We start from the raw sequence: 18,273 nt of genomic DNA on the forward strand, positions 1-18,273 counted from the left end.
TCATTTCATGCTCTTCCATTACCTTTTATCCTCCCCCGAAATCAAATCCTGAAAACGTAACAGGTGCGCGAATGATGCCGCACCAAGAGATGTTTTTTTTTGCACCCCCACGCTCCGTGTCTTTCCCTTTGTGCTCCCATACCACTCTAAACTTGTAGTCGCTGTTTCGCAAACAATGTTGCTTTTGTAGAATTCCAATCTTCAAAGGCCGTCATCAGTGGTACAACTGACAGCTGGGTATTTCGGCACATGTGGACAATAAATATGGGTTTTGTAGATTCTCTCTTGGTGAATTTATTTCGAGTGTTCTATTATCCTTCTCTGCCACTGAAGTTTTCTGAAATATGCCCAATTAGCAATTAGCTCATCATATTTTTCAGCGCTAAATTCACTTCAAGTAAATCCTATGGCTAGTTTAGAAAATTTGGAACTCCAATCCATCTGGGGAAGGAAAAAAAATTCCCTCGCACTTCCCCGAGGGGGAGAGTGTGTAATTGCGAATGCACGGTTGTTTATTGCGCGATTACGGTGGATATCGTAATCTTGGAGTGGAGAGGAGGCGCCCAACACCCGCAGTCACTGAGCGGAGAGAGGAGGAGGAGAGTAGCGCCCGCCGTTACGGCGAGGGCTACACGAGCGCCCTCACGCGTCGGAATGCGGAGCGCCCGCTACGCGAGCGAGAGCTCTCCCGCCCGAAGTGGAGAGGAGGCGCCCAACACCCGCAGTCACTGAGTGGAGAGAGGCCCCGTTGCTAGGGAAGACGAGGAGGAAGACGAGGAGCGCGCGCACCCGCAGCTGTTGCTATGCGAACTACGGCGGCGGACGATTCAGGCTCACTTAAGAATTGCATTCGCACCTAAAATAACTTTATTTGGTCGAAAAGGGAGGCGCCTTCCGGTCTGTGGCGTTCTAGACGACAGCCAAGATGCCTTAGCTCCTGGCGATGTCTTCCTATGGATGGCCAACTTTTGGATTTCAGGCTTTTTGCTGTGCGGAACTGTTTTCCACTGCTTCTTACTAGTGATTATAAATGTTCCTTTCGAATTTGTGTACCGATGTCTCTGTATACTGGGGCGTTCCCATAGCATGCGAGCAGTGGTCGCAAGCTTAGGGCAGTGATTACATCCGCCGTTGCGTATTTCCAAACGGAAGGGCCAGTAGAGCCTTGGGTTAGGATAAGTGATCATTTAAAGACGTCTACACGCCACTTCTTGCTTCTTGGTGAGCGAGGGGCCAGCAGCCAGGTGGCTTCGTCTTTCCCCTTTGTAGTACGTGAACAAGCACGTCTCGGCAATTATAAACGCCATCTTTGGAGTTGTCTGTGGAATGTGCGCTGGGGCTCTGGGTAGGTGAGATCTCGAGCAGCCTCGTTGGCCCGTTTGTTGCCTTGTAGTGCCATATGTGCGGGGGTCCACACCAAAGGGGTTCTGGTGTATTGGTTCGTCTCGTGGCGGTAAAAGACCCTGCACCTTGCACTGGAAATTCTTCCTTTGTCAGATCGCTTGATGGGAATCGCTAATCATTTTCCTCACTTGAGTAGCTGATATATAGGGCTAGGTCAAAGGCCAGTTCTTCGTCCTCCTTCGTGCATTTGGTTTGGGTGGAGCAGGGGTCAAAACCTTTGCTCAAGCAGTCCGTGGCGGCTGAAACCATAGCTCCACGTGGCTGTGTCAACACAAACAACGTGCGGATTTCCTCAAATTCCTGGACTCCAGGCTTCTCCGCAGCGTTGGAGATTTTGTCGCCGACAGTCTTCTCATGAAAAATTGGCAGGCTGTCTAGTAGGTGTCTGCTCGCGGCTATCTTTGGGAGGTGCTCTTGGTGCGCAGAGTGCCGCACGGCTTGTGCCTTGATTTGTTATTCGAAAGTGTTGCGCGCACACAACGTGTCATATTTATCGTTTCGAGCGTACATGAGTATTTGTAGGGCTTGGCCATGCTCATGTCTTGGTGAGGCTGCTTGGTTTGGTGTCATTTAAAAATATTTACAGAATAATGGAGTTAGGGGTTTGTGTGATGGAGAGGCTGGAAGATGGGTACTTGTTGTTAAGGGGGGGGAGATATTGCGATCCACCCGCCGCAGTTGACTGAATGCTTAACTACAGTTCGCAAACTGGGGTCACTTTAAATCTAAGCTGAATAAACTCGCGCAAGCGCTTTTGGGTAGTGAAATTGGAGATTTAAAACTACGTAACGACCTTGATCAAAATTACTGCGGAGGCTAACTAAATTATGGGAAGCGGCAGCGTCCCGCGGTGTTCTACGGCTGCGGTCCGAATATGACAGGCGGGATGTCGGCGGAGGAGCGGGGGTGATGCTACGATATAAACTAGACGCTTCTAGCTTCACTGTACTATCAGATCCGTTCGCCTCTAACGAGATCCGGGGCTTCTTTTGTTTTAATATTCAGTATCCTGGAGTAGGGACCTCGAGATGATAAGTAAGGATATCTACCAAGGGGCATAAACATGCACAAGAAAACCACGGTATGTACGTGCGTTGCTCAAAATCAGCTGCAGACAATTTGTACCTAAAATTGCCTTTGTGCAGTCGTATGGGCGCCGGCTGGCAGCTTATGTAGCTTTTTGCTTTCCGCAAATATTGACGCCCAGGTGCAACCTACGACGCGGGGCGCTGCGCGTTTTTCGCGCAAGCACGACCATTGCCCAGGTGAGGTTAGTTTTTCCAGACTGCTCTCGCAGTACTGAAGTCCGCGTAAATCCATATCGCCGCCTCTCTACGCCGAAAGCACACACCAAACGTCTTCGAATTGAGCACGCATTAATAAAAAAGTAAAGGCATTGCACGCACATCATTGGACTCGCCGGCCAATAAGATGGCTCTAGCAGCGCCGGAGTGAGCGGTGTGCCGGAGAGACCGTTTAAACCCCTTCCGCCATCCGCCTGGCGTTCCGCCCGCCGGAATGATTTTGGCTGGAACGGAGCGACCTTACCGGAGGTCCCGTTTATAGGCCTTCAGGGAACACTTGAATAGTGGCGTTCAGTCAGTGCTTTTATTCAGTTTGCTTCTGGCAGATTAGTGCCAACAGTTCGCCTCAGCATTTCCAGAGGGAAAATACACGTACGGTATATCTTGTACAGTTTACGTAGGGACACAATCTCATTGAGGCTGTACAACCTTTGCTAATGTGAAAACGGGTATTTTGGCGCAACCAACTACGCCTGCGCTTTGTGCGATGGCATGCTCTTACAATATTTGTTATGACTCTGTCCTTAAATTGTTTGAAATTATAACAAATGCCGGTTCAAGAAATACACGTCGATCTAAAAAAAGGCACAATAACTTTGACCACTGAAAGGTGCTGTCAGTGCTGCACTTTAAGGACACAAAATTTTCTTGTCAAATTACCATTTCCACGTGGCTACCACAAGGCCACAATGACGCTTTTGGCTCCTCCGCGTGAGGTTTTGCGGGTCACGTAATGAAGAAACTAACTAGTAGCTCGAAAGATGAATAGCGGCATCACACTTCTAAAGGAAGGTAAATCCGAATATGACTCGCTTGTAACAATTTTGGTGAACAGGGAAACAAGCCGCAAATACGAATCCTGTTTCTTAGCTCAGGTCACGCACATGACCATGGTCGTAAGGCAACGGCGATGAGCAGGCCCAAATGAACAACCATTTCAAGGTGTTACCAACATTGTAAATTCAGAGGGAGATTGTCCGCTAGCCGCGCATACCCCTTACAACCATTGCAGCTAATATAAAATACCCGTTCAGGCAGGCTGGTATTTCGAGAGTATATACGCCACAATTGGTGTGGCGCCTTGCTGCACTGATGCCAAATAGTTGGCTTCAACAGTCTACATGAAGTCGTCTTCATCATTACGTTGGGAAGTGAGTTTGAATGGTTTGCTATACTGATATGTGCACGGTGGTAGCAGTAGAAGGAAGCACGTCGGCGTGTACTATGAGATCATGTGAAAGTATTGCTGATTATCGGAAGTATGAAAAGAGTCATGGGATCTAAAGCACCATGACAAAGGCAATATAGGCAGATGTAGCAGCAGAGATCAACCTAATGAAGCAGATGCGCCGCTAGGTCTTTCTGAACGTCTGGACATTCTTCGTGGTAGCAGAGGCAATAGGGAAAAGATATCTGCTCCTCTTTTTCAATGTACGGAAGATGAACTGTTTGAGGTTGAATAAATTGTTCCTATTGCGTGTCTCAGTATGCCTTGAAGTGAGGTGCCGCCACTTTATCACATGAAGGAGGGTTTGCCTGCAGTGTCGGCGTAGGGGGAAACAGCTATATCGAAGATCTAGGATGGGCTGCGCGAACAACGCAAGAGGTGGGTCTTCCGCAAATCAAGATTTTCGCGCAAAGATTTTTCTCAATAGCCTCTGCAAACACGGCTCTGTCTCTAGGGATTGAGACCTGACGAGCACAGATATAAGGCTGGCGTCTGTAATGTATCACGTGCTGTTGCAAGCGGGTTATCTCCTGGATGCAGCCCTGAAGAAGTCTACAATGCGGACCCGCCTCGTACAAGACCCGCTACTCCCTCACACTTGCACTTTCAGTCTGTGCCAGATCTAGCATGCCTCTTATAAAGGCTGAAGTCCGTGGAAAGCATGTAAAGGATCATTGGTGTATTTGTAGGGTCAACCTTTCATTTTCTTTCAGTGCTTGTGTACGTAGCTGGGACACGTCCCTGATATATCTGGGAAGTGTTCAAAGTGCCATGAACAATTTTTTCTACCTTTGTGCTTTAACGGTTCAAACAAGAGTTGAGTTTTCTCGAACTATGCCTTGGTGTTGTCATGAACAGAAAAGTATGTAATTCTCAATTGACGCTCTTCACGCAATTAATTGATGTCACAAACGGTCAAGCATGACTTTGCTGCACTCTCACGTTTCAGCCATTGGAAGATGTGGACGTGCAAGGCGCTAAATGGACACATGTTGCTGCTGTGCTTGATTGTTGTGTTGCTTGACTCACGGTCTAAGATATCCTGAAAGGCGGAAACAATAGCTAAAACGGCTCTTCTTCGCTCTGCAGGCAACGCTATTCTTGTGACCGCCCCTTTTATCCACTGCACCTTGGCTACGAGCAAATATTTTCTCGCCGTAAAATACGTAGGCTTCAGTTTAACACTCCACACCAAACTTTCTCAACAAGTCAGAAGAGTTTCAGAGAACCAAAACAGAATTTTTGCAGCGGTAACAATGGCGACGGCAATTCAAAGCGGAAGAGTCCTGTAAAGCTTTTGAGGACTCTTGTAACCCTCCTTGCTACTTATCCACGATATTCAGTAATTTGCGCACACGCCTCCGTTACACTTAAACTTTTAGTGTGAGAATAGTGATTAAAAACAAAAAATTGTACTGCTTACTGCATTTGGCCCTTTTTGGACATTGCACACATCTATTTCTTTTCAGACGATGATGTTTTTTTGACACCTTCGTCATTGTGAATATGGTGTAGTTGTGATGCTGCTGATCTGAAAAAGTTTGATTTCGGCCAAGCAGTCGTTTGGTGATAAAGGCCCAGAGTGGTGAGCTGGGCAAGTTGGTATGGCGTCATTCTGGGAAACAGCGCGAACAAAGACGTGGACGTAGGGAACGGACAGGACGAGTGCTCGTCCTGTTCGTTCCCTTTGTCCGCGTCTTTTTTCGCGCAGTTGCCCAGAATATAATCCCAAAACGAAAATGCCTTTAGTTCCACGGCTGCGCAGACCAGAAAGACGATGATATGATCAACATACACCTTTGCTCTCTTCATACGGCGCCTTTCATGTCCCATAATCAGCTTCGGCGTGGAAATCGCACAAATTCTTTGTGTTTTATTTGGAATTGAAAGCCATGGCGTACGTTAAACCTCGCCAACGCAAAATTTTACCATAACATACATTGCCGGAATGGTCAAGTTCAACGTAATTCACGCAGCGTATCAGTCGCTCCTCTGTGCACGCTTCACGGCAATGCCTCCATATCTTTTAACCAGGGTTTCAACATAACTTAGAGCTCGCAACATCTGTTGGAGAAGATGTGTCAATCGTGCATTTGTGTGTCGTATAGATTATTACAAAGTTTTTCTCGGCTCTTTATTGCCAGCCAACTACACAAACCGAAACGCAGTTTTGAAATATCTAAGGGGTGCTTTTTTCCACATTTGTGCTCGACAACGGAATGATTTATTGGCGTGCATAGTATATCCCTCAAGAATTTTTCTTAAATGTCCTCATGCAGTTTGATTTTGACGTCATCTAAGCCGTCGTTTCAGGCTATATATTGAGACTTCCGTGCTGTGAGATGTTAAACTTTGTTAGGACTACAGCGGGAACGAAATCGTGAACATCCACAGAAGGCTGATGTCAAACGTTGTTGGAATATGTGAGTCCTGTTATTAATTTGTTGTGTGCAATTTATTGACCCCCGATGACACGATAACCACACATATAAATAGATCTTGTCAAAGATAAGATGTGTCAATTGCTTAAAAATAAATTCCTTAGGGTATATGGATTCCATTTTTCAATATTTCCGATGTCTTTGTTCAGCCCTGTACGGCTGAATGAGCGTATATTGAAATTCAGTCTCTTCATGCTAAGAAGCATTTCGTTAGAAAATACCCTAGGTAAATAACTCTTTACAAATAAGCATCTTCTTTATGTAATAAATACGCATGTACAATGGGTATTTGATGGTTTAATATGCAGCAATCTATTAGGTGTGAACGCGTGCAATATGGTAGTCTAACCAAAGCTGTGGTAACACAAATACAGAACATTTTCAAAAAATCTGCATAATATATTTCCGTCCCACTCATGGGAGTAATGACAGTTTAAAAAGTATTACAAATTTAAAACGGTAATAAATACGTCTTTTTATTATACGCACTACTGAATTAACCATGACTTCCCTGTTGTTCGCCTATGTGTTTTGTTGCGAGCTGATGTGGGGTTGAAGCAAAGCACGTTTTCTTATTTTACTAGCGGAGATATTTACGCTGGAGCTTGTCCATGGGGGTTGCTAACAGAAAACCATCAGCTTCATATATGTAGCGGAGCAAAATGCTAGGCCAAAAAGAATAATAAAAAGTGGTGACGCGACCAGGAGCCCACAAGCCATTGGCGGGACAGCGAGTATTAAGAAAATAAAGGAGGATGCCAAGTTTTCAGGAATCGATCCGGTCACCTTGACATGGTTAATTTTAGCAGTTGGCCACTCCAACGGCACGGGAGCTACGGGGTTTTTAGCTCCGTGGAAAAATGAGATGTGCGACCATTTGGAAAAAAATCAACACTTGTCGTGGTAGGAGTCGAACCTAGTTTCCTGGCTTTAATAACCGTCATCTATACAGTTGGGCTGTTATCTTCTTTCTTATTTTAAAATGAGATCCTTCTTTGGAAACTGAGACTTTATCACTAAGCGCTATACTAAAAAAATCACAATCTTCTTTGTGTTACAGCGGTGTTTGCTACACCTTTTTCGCCTTTGTTATTCCTTCGAGTTAGAACACAGCCTGGAACACAGTTTTAAGTTTTTTCTACTTCAAGGAACCAGAAAATAGCCTCGTGAACATGCTCCCCGACGGGATGAGCATCAATGTCTGAGTCTGTGATTTCCAGCCGGCAACTGCATCAGCGGTGTAGGCTTCGTAACATTATTTGATCACGGGGAACAAGCACATCATCCTGTTTATTAGGCAAATAACAAAAAACATATACATCATTCCAGATCTTTTTTCAACGTAAGTTGCAAAACATTCCAGAAGAAAACGCCGCCCCAACAGTTCGAAAAGTCTTGTTCAATATTTTCCGGTTTCTCGTACAACCAACCGTGTTCCCCCGCGCCATAAATATCCATTTTTCGTGCATCTATGTCCCTACAAAGAGTGTACAAGTGTGCAGTTTGAAGAAAAACATTTTCATCCCCGGTGCAACAGGCTTCTTAACACACATTAACACTTCTTTACCCAGGCTTGACGAGTACAGTGTTCTGTACATTTCATCTGGAAGAACAGTAATACAAAGGTATCTGTGCAGTGGTTTTTTAGAAACTGCGCTAAAATATCCAAACGAGAAGCGCTCCTTTAAAAACTAAATGAGTCCACCACTTCGTTTATATACCCGCGGGTACGACTTGGCATACAGAACATAGTAACAGTAAGCTCTCAAAGAACCTCGCCATCTCATTTGAGAAACAGTGCGGAAAAATGGGCTTTTTTAATTAAAACAAAAACGAGAAGTGTTAGCCAACTTTTGTAAACAGAAATGCGTTAAAGCTAAACACTAATAATAGTGCTTTCACGAGCATTGTGTGACTTCCCACGCTGAACCGCCAACATGTGCTGTAAAATCTCAGTGTAGCTTTAAAACATTTACTCGCGAAGAATGGAGAAATTAGTATTATTTACAAAGTTAGCTCACCTAGACTAGGTTCAAAACTGTTGCCTGGGAAAACGTGGGTGAATTATCACAATTTTATTTAGGTGCCCTCTCTGTTAGCTGCACAGTATGTCTCTCCCAGTAAGGGTCACTGTCTGAATAATACTCTAGGGGCACGTTTGAGAACATTACCGGCGTGATTCCAATACATATTTTGAAAGAACACCGGCATTGCGCTCCACTCTCCATGCCAGATTTTGTTGGCCCTTCTTCTAGTTGATTGCGCATTTGTTCACATGCAAAGGCCATTTTACTTTGCTAACACAGCAATATTATCATTGAATGCCAAACTCGATCTCAGCTTCATGTAGCTGAAATGCTTTTAATTTTTATTTTTCTCTTGTTCCGAAGAAAAAAGATTTATTATAAATGACGAAGAAAAGGGCTCACAGAGGACACACCTGCCTCACAGAGCTCTGCACTTCTATCGCTTTCCAAACACCTTGTTTAAAATATTTCCAGTTATTAATTTGCTGTACGGCATGCAAACACCTTCTAAAATAACATACGTGATCTTATTATGCTCAAAGACGGTCACACGTCCAGCGTGCGACAAGCGATTGAAAGCGTACGCAGGTCCACTTCTAGCATTTGAACACCGGTTTGCTGTCGCGTATCCTCCCACTCTTTCCTTTGTTTCGACAGTTGGTCTTCCCTTAATTCCGCATGCTTCATGTGGCCCTGAAATGATGCCAACCACACTCTGGGACATTTTGCGCAGCAGTTGTAGCTGATTTTGTAGTTTATGTTGGTTGAGCTTTATTGGGTGGTATGACGTTACTTTATAAATTTTGAAAACATCTTGAGTTATGGGAAATAATATTGTGTGCGGAGCATACAATGACGTCCGTAGGACCCCCAACTTAAAAGATTCTTCAAATAGGCAGTTAAAACAGGAGATATAAAATGTACATATTAATGGCCACACTCCGACATCAGGACGTAGGGACTTCGCGAGGATAAAGTATTTAATATGGGTTGAAGTATTGAGGTTATCTTAGACGCGTGCCCAGAGCACACAAGTGTTCGAAGTCGCATTATGGGCCCCAGACAACAAACACTAGATATTTTAATTCCTGTTTCACTCGTTCGCCTATTTACTCTAGACAGACGAGTTGCGCACCTTAACTCACAGTTGCGCACCGAGTTGCACCGCCGTAACTTTCATGCTGTTTATGTAAGTCTTTCTTCTGCAAGCAGGCCAGAAGGCATTTTAAACACGTGCCGAAGAGCGCAAGATGGGTTTCCTTGTCGTCCCTTAAGCTCATTCAGGAAAAGCTGCATACTTTTTTTGGACTCCGTCTGAAACCTAAATGACCAGCAATTTGTTAGTTTGTTTGTTTCGATTTTTTTCTTTTTGTTAATGGTGCCGCCCATACAGATTGAAAAAAAACGCCTTCTACTGAATATGTTTTCAAAGCACAACACAAGATATGTTTCTTATTCCAACACATGGCCCGGCAGATCTTTATTTGCTGGCTCGCTCAGTTCTGTGACAAACGGTGTAGGTCCCTAGAAACGACGTCGACCATAGAATTGCCACTCTAAAAGGAAGACGAAACACCGTCTGAGATTTTAGCGTGCCGATAGAAGCAGAACTATAAGAAAAACACGTGACGGTTTCCTTTTTTGTTTCCCCTTTTCTACGGTTCTTGCTTTCCCCTCCCTCCGTTTTTTTTCTCTTTTACTTCTTTTGTGACAAAAAATCCTAGGTATACAGTGCTGCCTGGTGCGGAAGTAAAACCTACCACGGATACTTTAAAGAATAAACTAAACATGTGCGTCTATACCAAGAAAGCTTTTTGGGACACACCGCACTCCCTCACTAGTGAAGGATATGGACGCCCTGGTTCAGTAGGTGCACTAACCAGTTATATTTGACAACCCAAATCTCGGCGTTCAGTCCCCAGCATCTGTAGAGCACGTGACTCGGCGGGGGTAAGGCCAATGATAGAGCACCATGTGCTAAGAACCTCTGGCTCCGGACGAGCCACCTCTGGCACTTGACTTGGCTACGTTCAAGACACGAACTCTCTCAAGCAAAGGAAGTTTGACTGCACCATTAGAGGAGCTCTCTGACGTAAACGGGATAATATTGTGCTTACTGAGGTTAGACGAACAGGAGCAGGATTCAGAGTAATCACTGGCGGCCATATTCTGCGCAATTGGGCACCTTACGGAAAGGACGAGCGCAGGGTCGAATTTTGGAAACACAAAAAGATATCAAGGAACGTCGTAGAATTCTACAGTTTGAACGAAAACGTCGTAGTCGTTGTGTTTAAGCTTAACAAGTTGTGCAGGGTAAGTAATGAAAACAGATGTACAAATATCTGGCGAGAAAGATGTGGCCGTAAATTGTTTCTATGGACGATGTTGAGTCTGCACTGAATAAAAGAACAGCGCACTTAACAATTGTAATAGGATTTTGGAAGGCATAAGTGGTCACAAAAAAAATTAGTACGACAATCAGTGGGCCCTCGCTTCTGGCGAGGAGGGACAATGGTTAGATTTTCGGAGCGAGCTAACCCGCATTTTTTAAACACATTGTTTCGCATAGGCAAGTGTAGGAAATGGACAATAAAAAGCCCGGGCGGGATGAAAAATACCGAAGTGAGTTCATTTTCTCTTACAACACAGGGATTCTACAGAACGTGTAGGATCTAAGGGGGATTGAGTACAGTGATGATAGGATGGTTAGGTGCAAAGTCAGACAAAATGTAAACACGGAAAAAAAAACGCGTAAAATGGAGGAATCCTAGAATTTAGTCGGTCAGAGACAGGACGCAGGAGTTTAAAGGACGCCTTTAGAACGAATTCACGCTTTTAAACTGGAAGAACAAGGATGGTGTCGACCCAATAAATGACAACCTAACAACAGCAATTACAGAGTCAGCAGCTGCTATTGCAGAAGCAGCACTTCGGATACAAACAGGTATACTATCTCAACGAACACAGCAGTTTACCGAAAATTGTCAGACCAACAAATTGTCATGTGGAGTGGATCAAATCAAAATGTCGAAACTGTCAATGTTGATAAACAGAACTAAAACAAACGACATTTATGCGTACAACATGGCGGGCATCGACGAAACACTGGACAAAGGAAACTTGAAGGCAACAAGAAGGAAGCTGGCTTTTGGCCGAGACAGAGTGTTCTTACATAAAATAAACAGGGCAACACTACCCACAACTCGGACGAGATAATAAAAGGGGTGTATAGTAGCGACTTTAGAAGAGTGAAAATTACATTGCTAACAAGCTTAGTTTGCGATGTTCCGCCAGTGAATAAAGAGGAACTGAAAAAGACGCTGTATATTAGGCAACCGAGATATCCAGAGCTAACCAGGATAATACCTCGTCGCATAAACTACAGGGCACACTTGGAACAACCCAGAGAACAGGCTGCGCTGAGAGAATGATACTGTTCAAAAGATCACATCAATGTCATAAACATGTTATTTAAAGAACGCGCTAAATATAATAGGTCACCTACATAAAAATTGTAGTCTGTTAAAGTATTTTGATTTATTGAACACCACCGCACTGATGGGAGCCTGAAAGGAGCAAAGAATGCAAAAGAACTACCTAAAACTCTAATACGACATATATGAGATTGCACGGAGAGGATTACCATTCACATGCAAAGTGATAAACTCGCGGTCGAAAACGTGGTGCGACAAGAAGATAACATCTAACCAAAACTGTTCACTGCATGGTTGGAGATTGTATTCAGGAGGCTAGACTACGAAAACTTAGCCTTGCGGATACAGAAGGAATGCTGGAGCAATTTATGATTTTCAGACGTCAAAGTCTTGCTCCTTGAATCTTCAGGACAACTGCAAAAAAGATTGAAGAAAAACAATCAGCTTCTACGTCGGGCTGAGGATAAATATGAAAAAAAAACATTAGTTATAATGAACAAATATCTGAACGCATCTCGTGCTGCATAGGTGACAAAATATCGGGACAAGGAGAAGAATATTACCATAATTGCTAGGTGGTCAGTGCTGACCTGCAGCGCTTAAAAGAAATCACGCGCATAAGAGGAACACGTTCAGCTGCTTTCGGCAAGCGCACGCAAATAGAAAAACGTTGGCTGCATCTATTCCTAAAAATGTTTTAAACCAATGTGAACTGCTAATGATGATATAGGCAGCAGAAATTTGGTGCCTTACAAAAAAACTGGAAAGCAAACTTTTGTCCACCCAATGTGCCATGGAGAAAATTTATGTTAGGAGTAAAACTTAGGCACAGAAAATGAGCAACCTTGATTATGGTGAAAACTCGAGCCCAAGATATCACAGATCTTTGAGAAGAACAACTACACTTGGGGGGCTGGCATCTTGTACACTGACTGGACAACAGGTGGACCCAAAGGGCAATAGAATGGACATCGAGCAACGGATCTAAAAGAAGGTAAAGGTCAGTAACTCGATGTAGATAAGAAATGAGAAAATTCGGGGTTGTAAGAATAGACTCGGGCAGCGTGGACAGAAGTGGTTGGAGGTCGATGTGAGAAGATTTCATCCTGCAGTCGACCACAATGGCTGCTTATTATGCTGATGAAGTACTGAAACGCTTCGTCAGCTTCTGGCACTGCGTTGGGGTATTATAATAGTAACTTTAAATTAAAGGAGAGACCAAGGGCCGAGACATCCCGGTGGTGTGAGGGTGGTTTTATTAACAAGATGGCGGATGGAGAAAGACGAAGCAGCTCGAGCCTGAGCTGCTCACGCGAGATGACAGGCACCGATAAGATCATCATCATCGGTGCAGCGAGGATTGTCCATAAAGTTTCTACATCTTCCGCGGCCCCAAAGAAGAAGCGGCGAGTCCGCGTCCGGTCGGTACTTCAAGTTCGGTCCGGTTCAATCCGATGAGGCAGTCAGATGGGGAAACTGCCGCCAGTGCCGTCTTGGGGGGCACTGGTGGAACCCACGCATAGAATGTCGGCGCAGTCCACACAGCCAGGTTAAAATTCGTTTGTTGTCCTTGGCGCTTTTGAATTCTAGTGCAGATTCTGGTATTTTCATTGGGGCTTGATAAAAGTGCCTTGACGGCTTCCGCTTATCTCTCGAACGCTGTAGTTTTCTAATCCGGCTGGCGCAGCCCGATGTATCCTGGTTGTTCGAATGGTGCCTGCCAAGTGCTCCCTTCGTTAGAGCGCGTTGTCGGGTGCGTACCGCAGCAGTCTTCTTTGCATTTCTTACAAACAAATCAAGATCCCTTTCTTTGGTTTGCGGCATCGCTTGGTTGTAAGCTACAAACGTTTGAATGCCGTCTTGCCGTTTAAACTTCTCAGCAGAAGCATCGGTGTCTCTGTGCTCAGGGTATACGGTATAGGTATGTTCTGTCATCGTTGCGGCCTCCGACAAGCAGCTTACTTATTTCTCGGTCATCTGTGGCAATTCTTCAAACGAACACGATACTACCCAATGTTTCGTGGGGATGTGAGGCGTCGCCCGAAAGGGGGTCTTATTTTCACATTCGGTTTGAGATAACCAATGTGACGGAGGCGAGGTTTCTTGTAAGATGGTTCCTTCCTCGGGGTAATTCAAACAGCATGCGTCGCAAAGTAGTTCAGTCAGTGTAAAAAACTCACTGAAGCTTGTTGAGGATTGCAACTTCATCTGCATCTGGCAATGGTTATTGGTTTCAGATATTTTGTCTTTGAATCGGTAGTATAATCGAATCATAACATGCCTAATTTCGTCTTCATATTCAATATTTGCAACACATTCTTCGTATAGGTGGTCAATGTCGATGAGAGGCTCGATTTCCTCGTTTGATGTTCTCAGCTGCACTTCAGTTTTGCGTAACTCGTGCAGACAACTCTTCCCCTCGTCCACATCACTGGTCGTTACGGAGAATTCTTGTGCTCCTTTCGCGTCTCTGCATAGCCTTCGAGTGATCAAACGCGTTTGTTCTCTTCTTGCGTTAAGTTCCTGAAGCCGCGTCATAGACACAGGAATACTCCATTCGTGCATATAAGGTGCTGAATCTTCCATTGCGCGATGAGCAGCGGAGTTCTCCTCACCGTTTATAATATCGCTGCCAGCGCTCAAGCCACAGTTATTACCGCAAGCACAGCGTGACCATGCGACAACTTCGTTGGCTGCGCGTGATCTTCAGACAGTAGATGCCTTGATATTCTGTGCCTTCCAAGAGACCACCGACATTGCCATGAGGAAGTCGGGCATCTCCTCGACTCCCTTGGCGTCACCACAAGCTATGGATCGGGAGTGTTCCGAAACTGACATCCCGGACGGTTTCCCAAAACATCTACAGATAGCCGTTGCACTGACCCGTCAACGCATTCGGAACGAAGAAATTCGAGGCACACGCCATTCGGAGGACAACAAGGCATCTCACAACGAGACTCGAATAATTAAAGTACAGAGCTCGAGCACTGTGTAAAGAAGCAAGAGCAACATTAGGCCTGTGTATGACAAGCAGTGGCGTTAGCGATGTGTTGACGAGGTTACTGCATGAGCTAAGGAAATAAGAAGTTAGATTGAGAATATTGAATGAAGAAATAGAACCGTTTATAATATCGCTGCCCGCGATCATCGGGGAAAATCGTCGCAGGTGAGGAGTTCCCGTCGTCTCGTCCGCCCATCGCATTGTTCGGCTTTGGGTAGCAGCGTCGACCTGGCGATCACCAGGGTCCGTCTTCGGTATCGAGGGGTCCTCCTTCTAATAGGCCAAAGTTCGGATGCCTCCGAATCGCAGCGGGCCTTCTTCCCGGGTTTCGGCCCCATTCAAAATGAGAGGAGAGACCAAGGGCCGAGACGTCCCGGTGATGCGATGGTGGTTCTATTACAAGATGGTGGATGGACAAAGACGAAGCAGCTCGAGCCTGAGCTGCTCCAGCGAGATGACAGGCACCGATAAGATCATCATCATCGCTGCAGCGAGGATTGTCCATAAAGTTTCTACAGTAACTTTGTTGCGCCATCGCATTTTTCACAGGGGAGTACGAACTCTTATTAAAACTTTTAAAGTTCAACAGGATTTAAAAAAAACAAAGTACTTTGTGCTAAAAAATCACAATCTATGTTTACGTATTCTCCGCTAATAGTGCCTTTGTATTCAATTTATGTAGTTTTATTTCAGCGAGGATATCTTTTTTTGTACCCAGTGTGCTTTTGTTGGCGTTTTGGCCAATACAATTTTTCTGCTTTCGCTGTGAGGAGCGACGCATACCTTTCCACATAAGTCGCCTCAAGTTATGCTGTTGTGAGCTGTATGTCATGTCAAACGCCCCCGTGGCTCGTTTTGTACTGAAAATTCTCTGCAAATAAGCACGAAAGGGCTTTGTTACTTGTGTGCATTGTTCTTATTGGTGCTTCCTATTTTAACGGCTTCCATTTTTCTTTCTTGTTTGAAGTGCTTCAAGTGATCTCCGTAATTTTTGCTCCTAATATTACAAATATATTCTACAGTTGAAATTACATGTTATCCCACAATATTATCCTCTAAGATTTTATCATTGCACTTTCTATAAATCCCACATAATTTTTGTTTTACTAAGGCAGTACGACACTATGCAGTAGCCAGAGAACGAGCCTGGAAAAGCACTGTAGTCGCTGCATATTACAGCCGTTCTTCTTAAATGTACGTCCTATCCAAGCATTCGTACCATCGCTTTGGAGAAGCGAATAGGGAACATGTTTTCGGCATTCTTCAGACGAATATCTTTCTCCATTTGGCATAAGGCTGGTGTCATCATCTTAGGGTGTAGAGCTCGTTTTATCTCGTGCACAGGATACGCTAATAAAGATCATATTACCGCAATGTATTCATCGCCACTGCAGTGGTTTTTATGTCTTCAAAACCTTCACGCCTCGCTTACCCTGTGGGTGGTGCATACACACGTATCAATATGCTTTGCGGTGTTCAAAAGCAAAAGTCACATAGAACGAAGCGCGTTTTTTTTTACGCTGTGCCATTTTTCAAACGCCACCCCAAACGGCTTGCTTATAAGGACACATTCCACAAATATACCAACCGCGTTCAAAAATAAGCATAATAGTGCGTTCTTAACTTTCGCCCCATACAGTCAGTCTGAACCTCACTTTCGACTTTCGTCTCCGGCACGGCGTCGATATCAAGGTCTAGCTACGTAACCAGGCCATATAGTTTATTTTGCCTTCTAAAACAGCACGCATTTCGGATGGGTAGTGAAAAGACCTTTTCTACGGCAGAGAATTTTGAAGCAGCAACCAAAGCATATGTGCTCTCCTTTACCCCATACCATGAAGTGCGCTTTGGGCTCCATACCCTAAGTACACTTTGTTCTGTGCTTTTTAATGGGGACGACATCCCTCTCTTGATTGATTGATTGATTGATTGATTGATTGATTGATTGATTGATTGATTGATTGATTGATTGATTGATTGATTGATTGATTGTAGGGTTTAACGCGCCGACGCAACGCAGGCGATGAGGCGCGCCATAGTAGAGGGCTCCGGATTAATTTTTACTACCTGGGGATCTTTATCGTGCGCCGAAATCTCGTACACACGGGCGTTTTTGCTTTTCGCCTCCATCAGAAAAGCGGCCGCCGCGGCCGGGAAGCAAACCCGCGACCTCCTGCTCAGCAGCGCAACGCCTTAGCCACTGAGCAACCGCGGCGGGTGACATCCCTCTCTTGCTTGTGACTGGCTGGTTTTTGTTTCTGCAACACCTCCTAGAAGCCGGTTCTGGCAATCGCTGGTTTTGTTTGTCCATACTATCCAGTCCTTCTCGTGGAGACGACTGTTCGGCTGAAAATTGAGTTTTATGGCAGGTTCAGGGCAGTAGGTGGAGATGCTTACAAGTGACGAGGAAGGTGACCGTATTGCGAAAATGGAAGAATTTGTAAAAAATCAAAAGGTGGAAAAGGAAGAAGAAAAAATAGATAAACATGTCGAGAAGTGAGGTGTAGCACGCTGATACACTCTCGCTGCAAGAAGAGTACGAGTCCAAGCCGCGGGAAATTGCACAAGGGGACTCACAGTTTTGCGCGGCGGTAGCGGCGGCGAGTAGGAGCTCCCTGTGAAGGCTACTACCACTGGCGGTTGTTGTCGTTGACGTGGCGTGGCCCCGACATCCGAGCACAGCCACGGCACCATGACGATGTGACGAAGAAGCTGGTCGGCGGAAACACCAGCACTGCTTGGGGTAGCGCTCCCGCAGTCTAGGCGACTGCCGCTGGAGCGCATGGTTAGGCTATCTCGGGGTAGGCGATCCGCTGGCTGCCCTCGATACCTTCTGGATCTTTCTCGAACCCTGCGCCTTGCTCATTTTCTTTTTCGCCTCGCTTGTCTCAAGACCCTTCGGTTTTTTGCTTGTTCTTCCTCTTCACTGAGCCACTCGAGCACTTGCTGCGTCTTTTTTCAGCAATTTTTTCGTTGTGTTCCCGCGCTCGGGGTACATCATGACAAAACCAGATGTCCATCCTCTGTGGCCTGGCGTTACTGGTTCCAGCGCTCTCCTTGGGTAATCATCGTGCACCGTTGCGTCCGCTTCCCGAGAAGGGTCGGCTGCTTGTGCGCTGCGGCGTTTCTTCGTCTGTGGTTTGCCTTTGCTCATTCCCTCAGTGTTTCCACATATTGTCAGCTCGGGGTAGGGTTCTTGTGTTCGGGTGCCGGTGGCGCCTGTTTTTCTGTTTCTTCCTCATTGATATCAAGTTCGCTGTTCTCTCCCTCGCTTCGCGCCTTTCTAGAGAATACAAGCGTGTGCAGTCAGCCTCCATGTGCGCGAAGGCTTGGCATTCCTTGCATATGAGGACTCGGCTTTCTCTGCTCATGTACTGGGGTATGCTGCGCCCAGGGCCCGGCACGGACTTAGGGGCAGCAGGTGAGGAAGCCTT

General features: G+C 45.4%; 1 long non-coding RNA gene across 1 annotated transcript in view; it reads left to right on the forward strand.

Moving 5' to 3' along the window:
* The first annotated feature begins 6,302 nt into the window (after positions 1 to 6,302).
* Positions 6,303 to 18,273, forward strand: part of LOC144141400 (uncharacterized) — a 162,238-nt gene continuing 150,267 nt past the window's right edge. The window contains exon 1 of the long non-coding RNA XR_013316582.1: positions 6,303 to 6,359. This is a non-coding gene — a long non-coding RNA (uncharacterized LOC144141400). The remainder of the gene's footprint in view (positions 6,360 to 18,273) is intronic.

The sequence above is a fragment of the Haemaphysalis longicornis genome, unplaced genomic scaffold (genome assembly GCF_048455015.1).
Source record: "Haemaphysalis longicornis isolate Haplotype H1 unplaced genomic scaffold, Haemaphysalis longicornis Haplotype H1 scaffold_6, whole genome shotgun sequence".
Classification (NCBI taxonomy): domain Eukaryota; kingdom Metazoa; phylum Arthropoda; class Arachnida; order Ixodida; family Ixodidae; genus Haemaphysalis; species Haemaphysalis longicornis.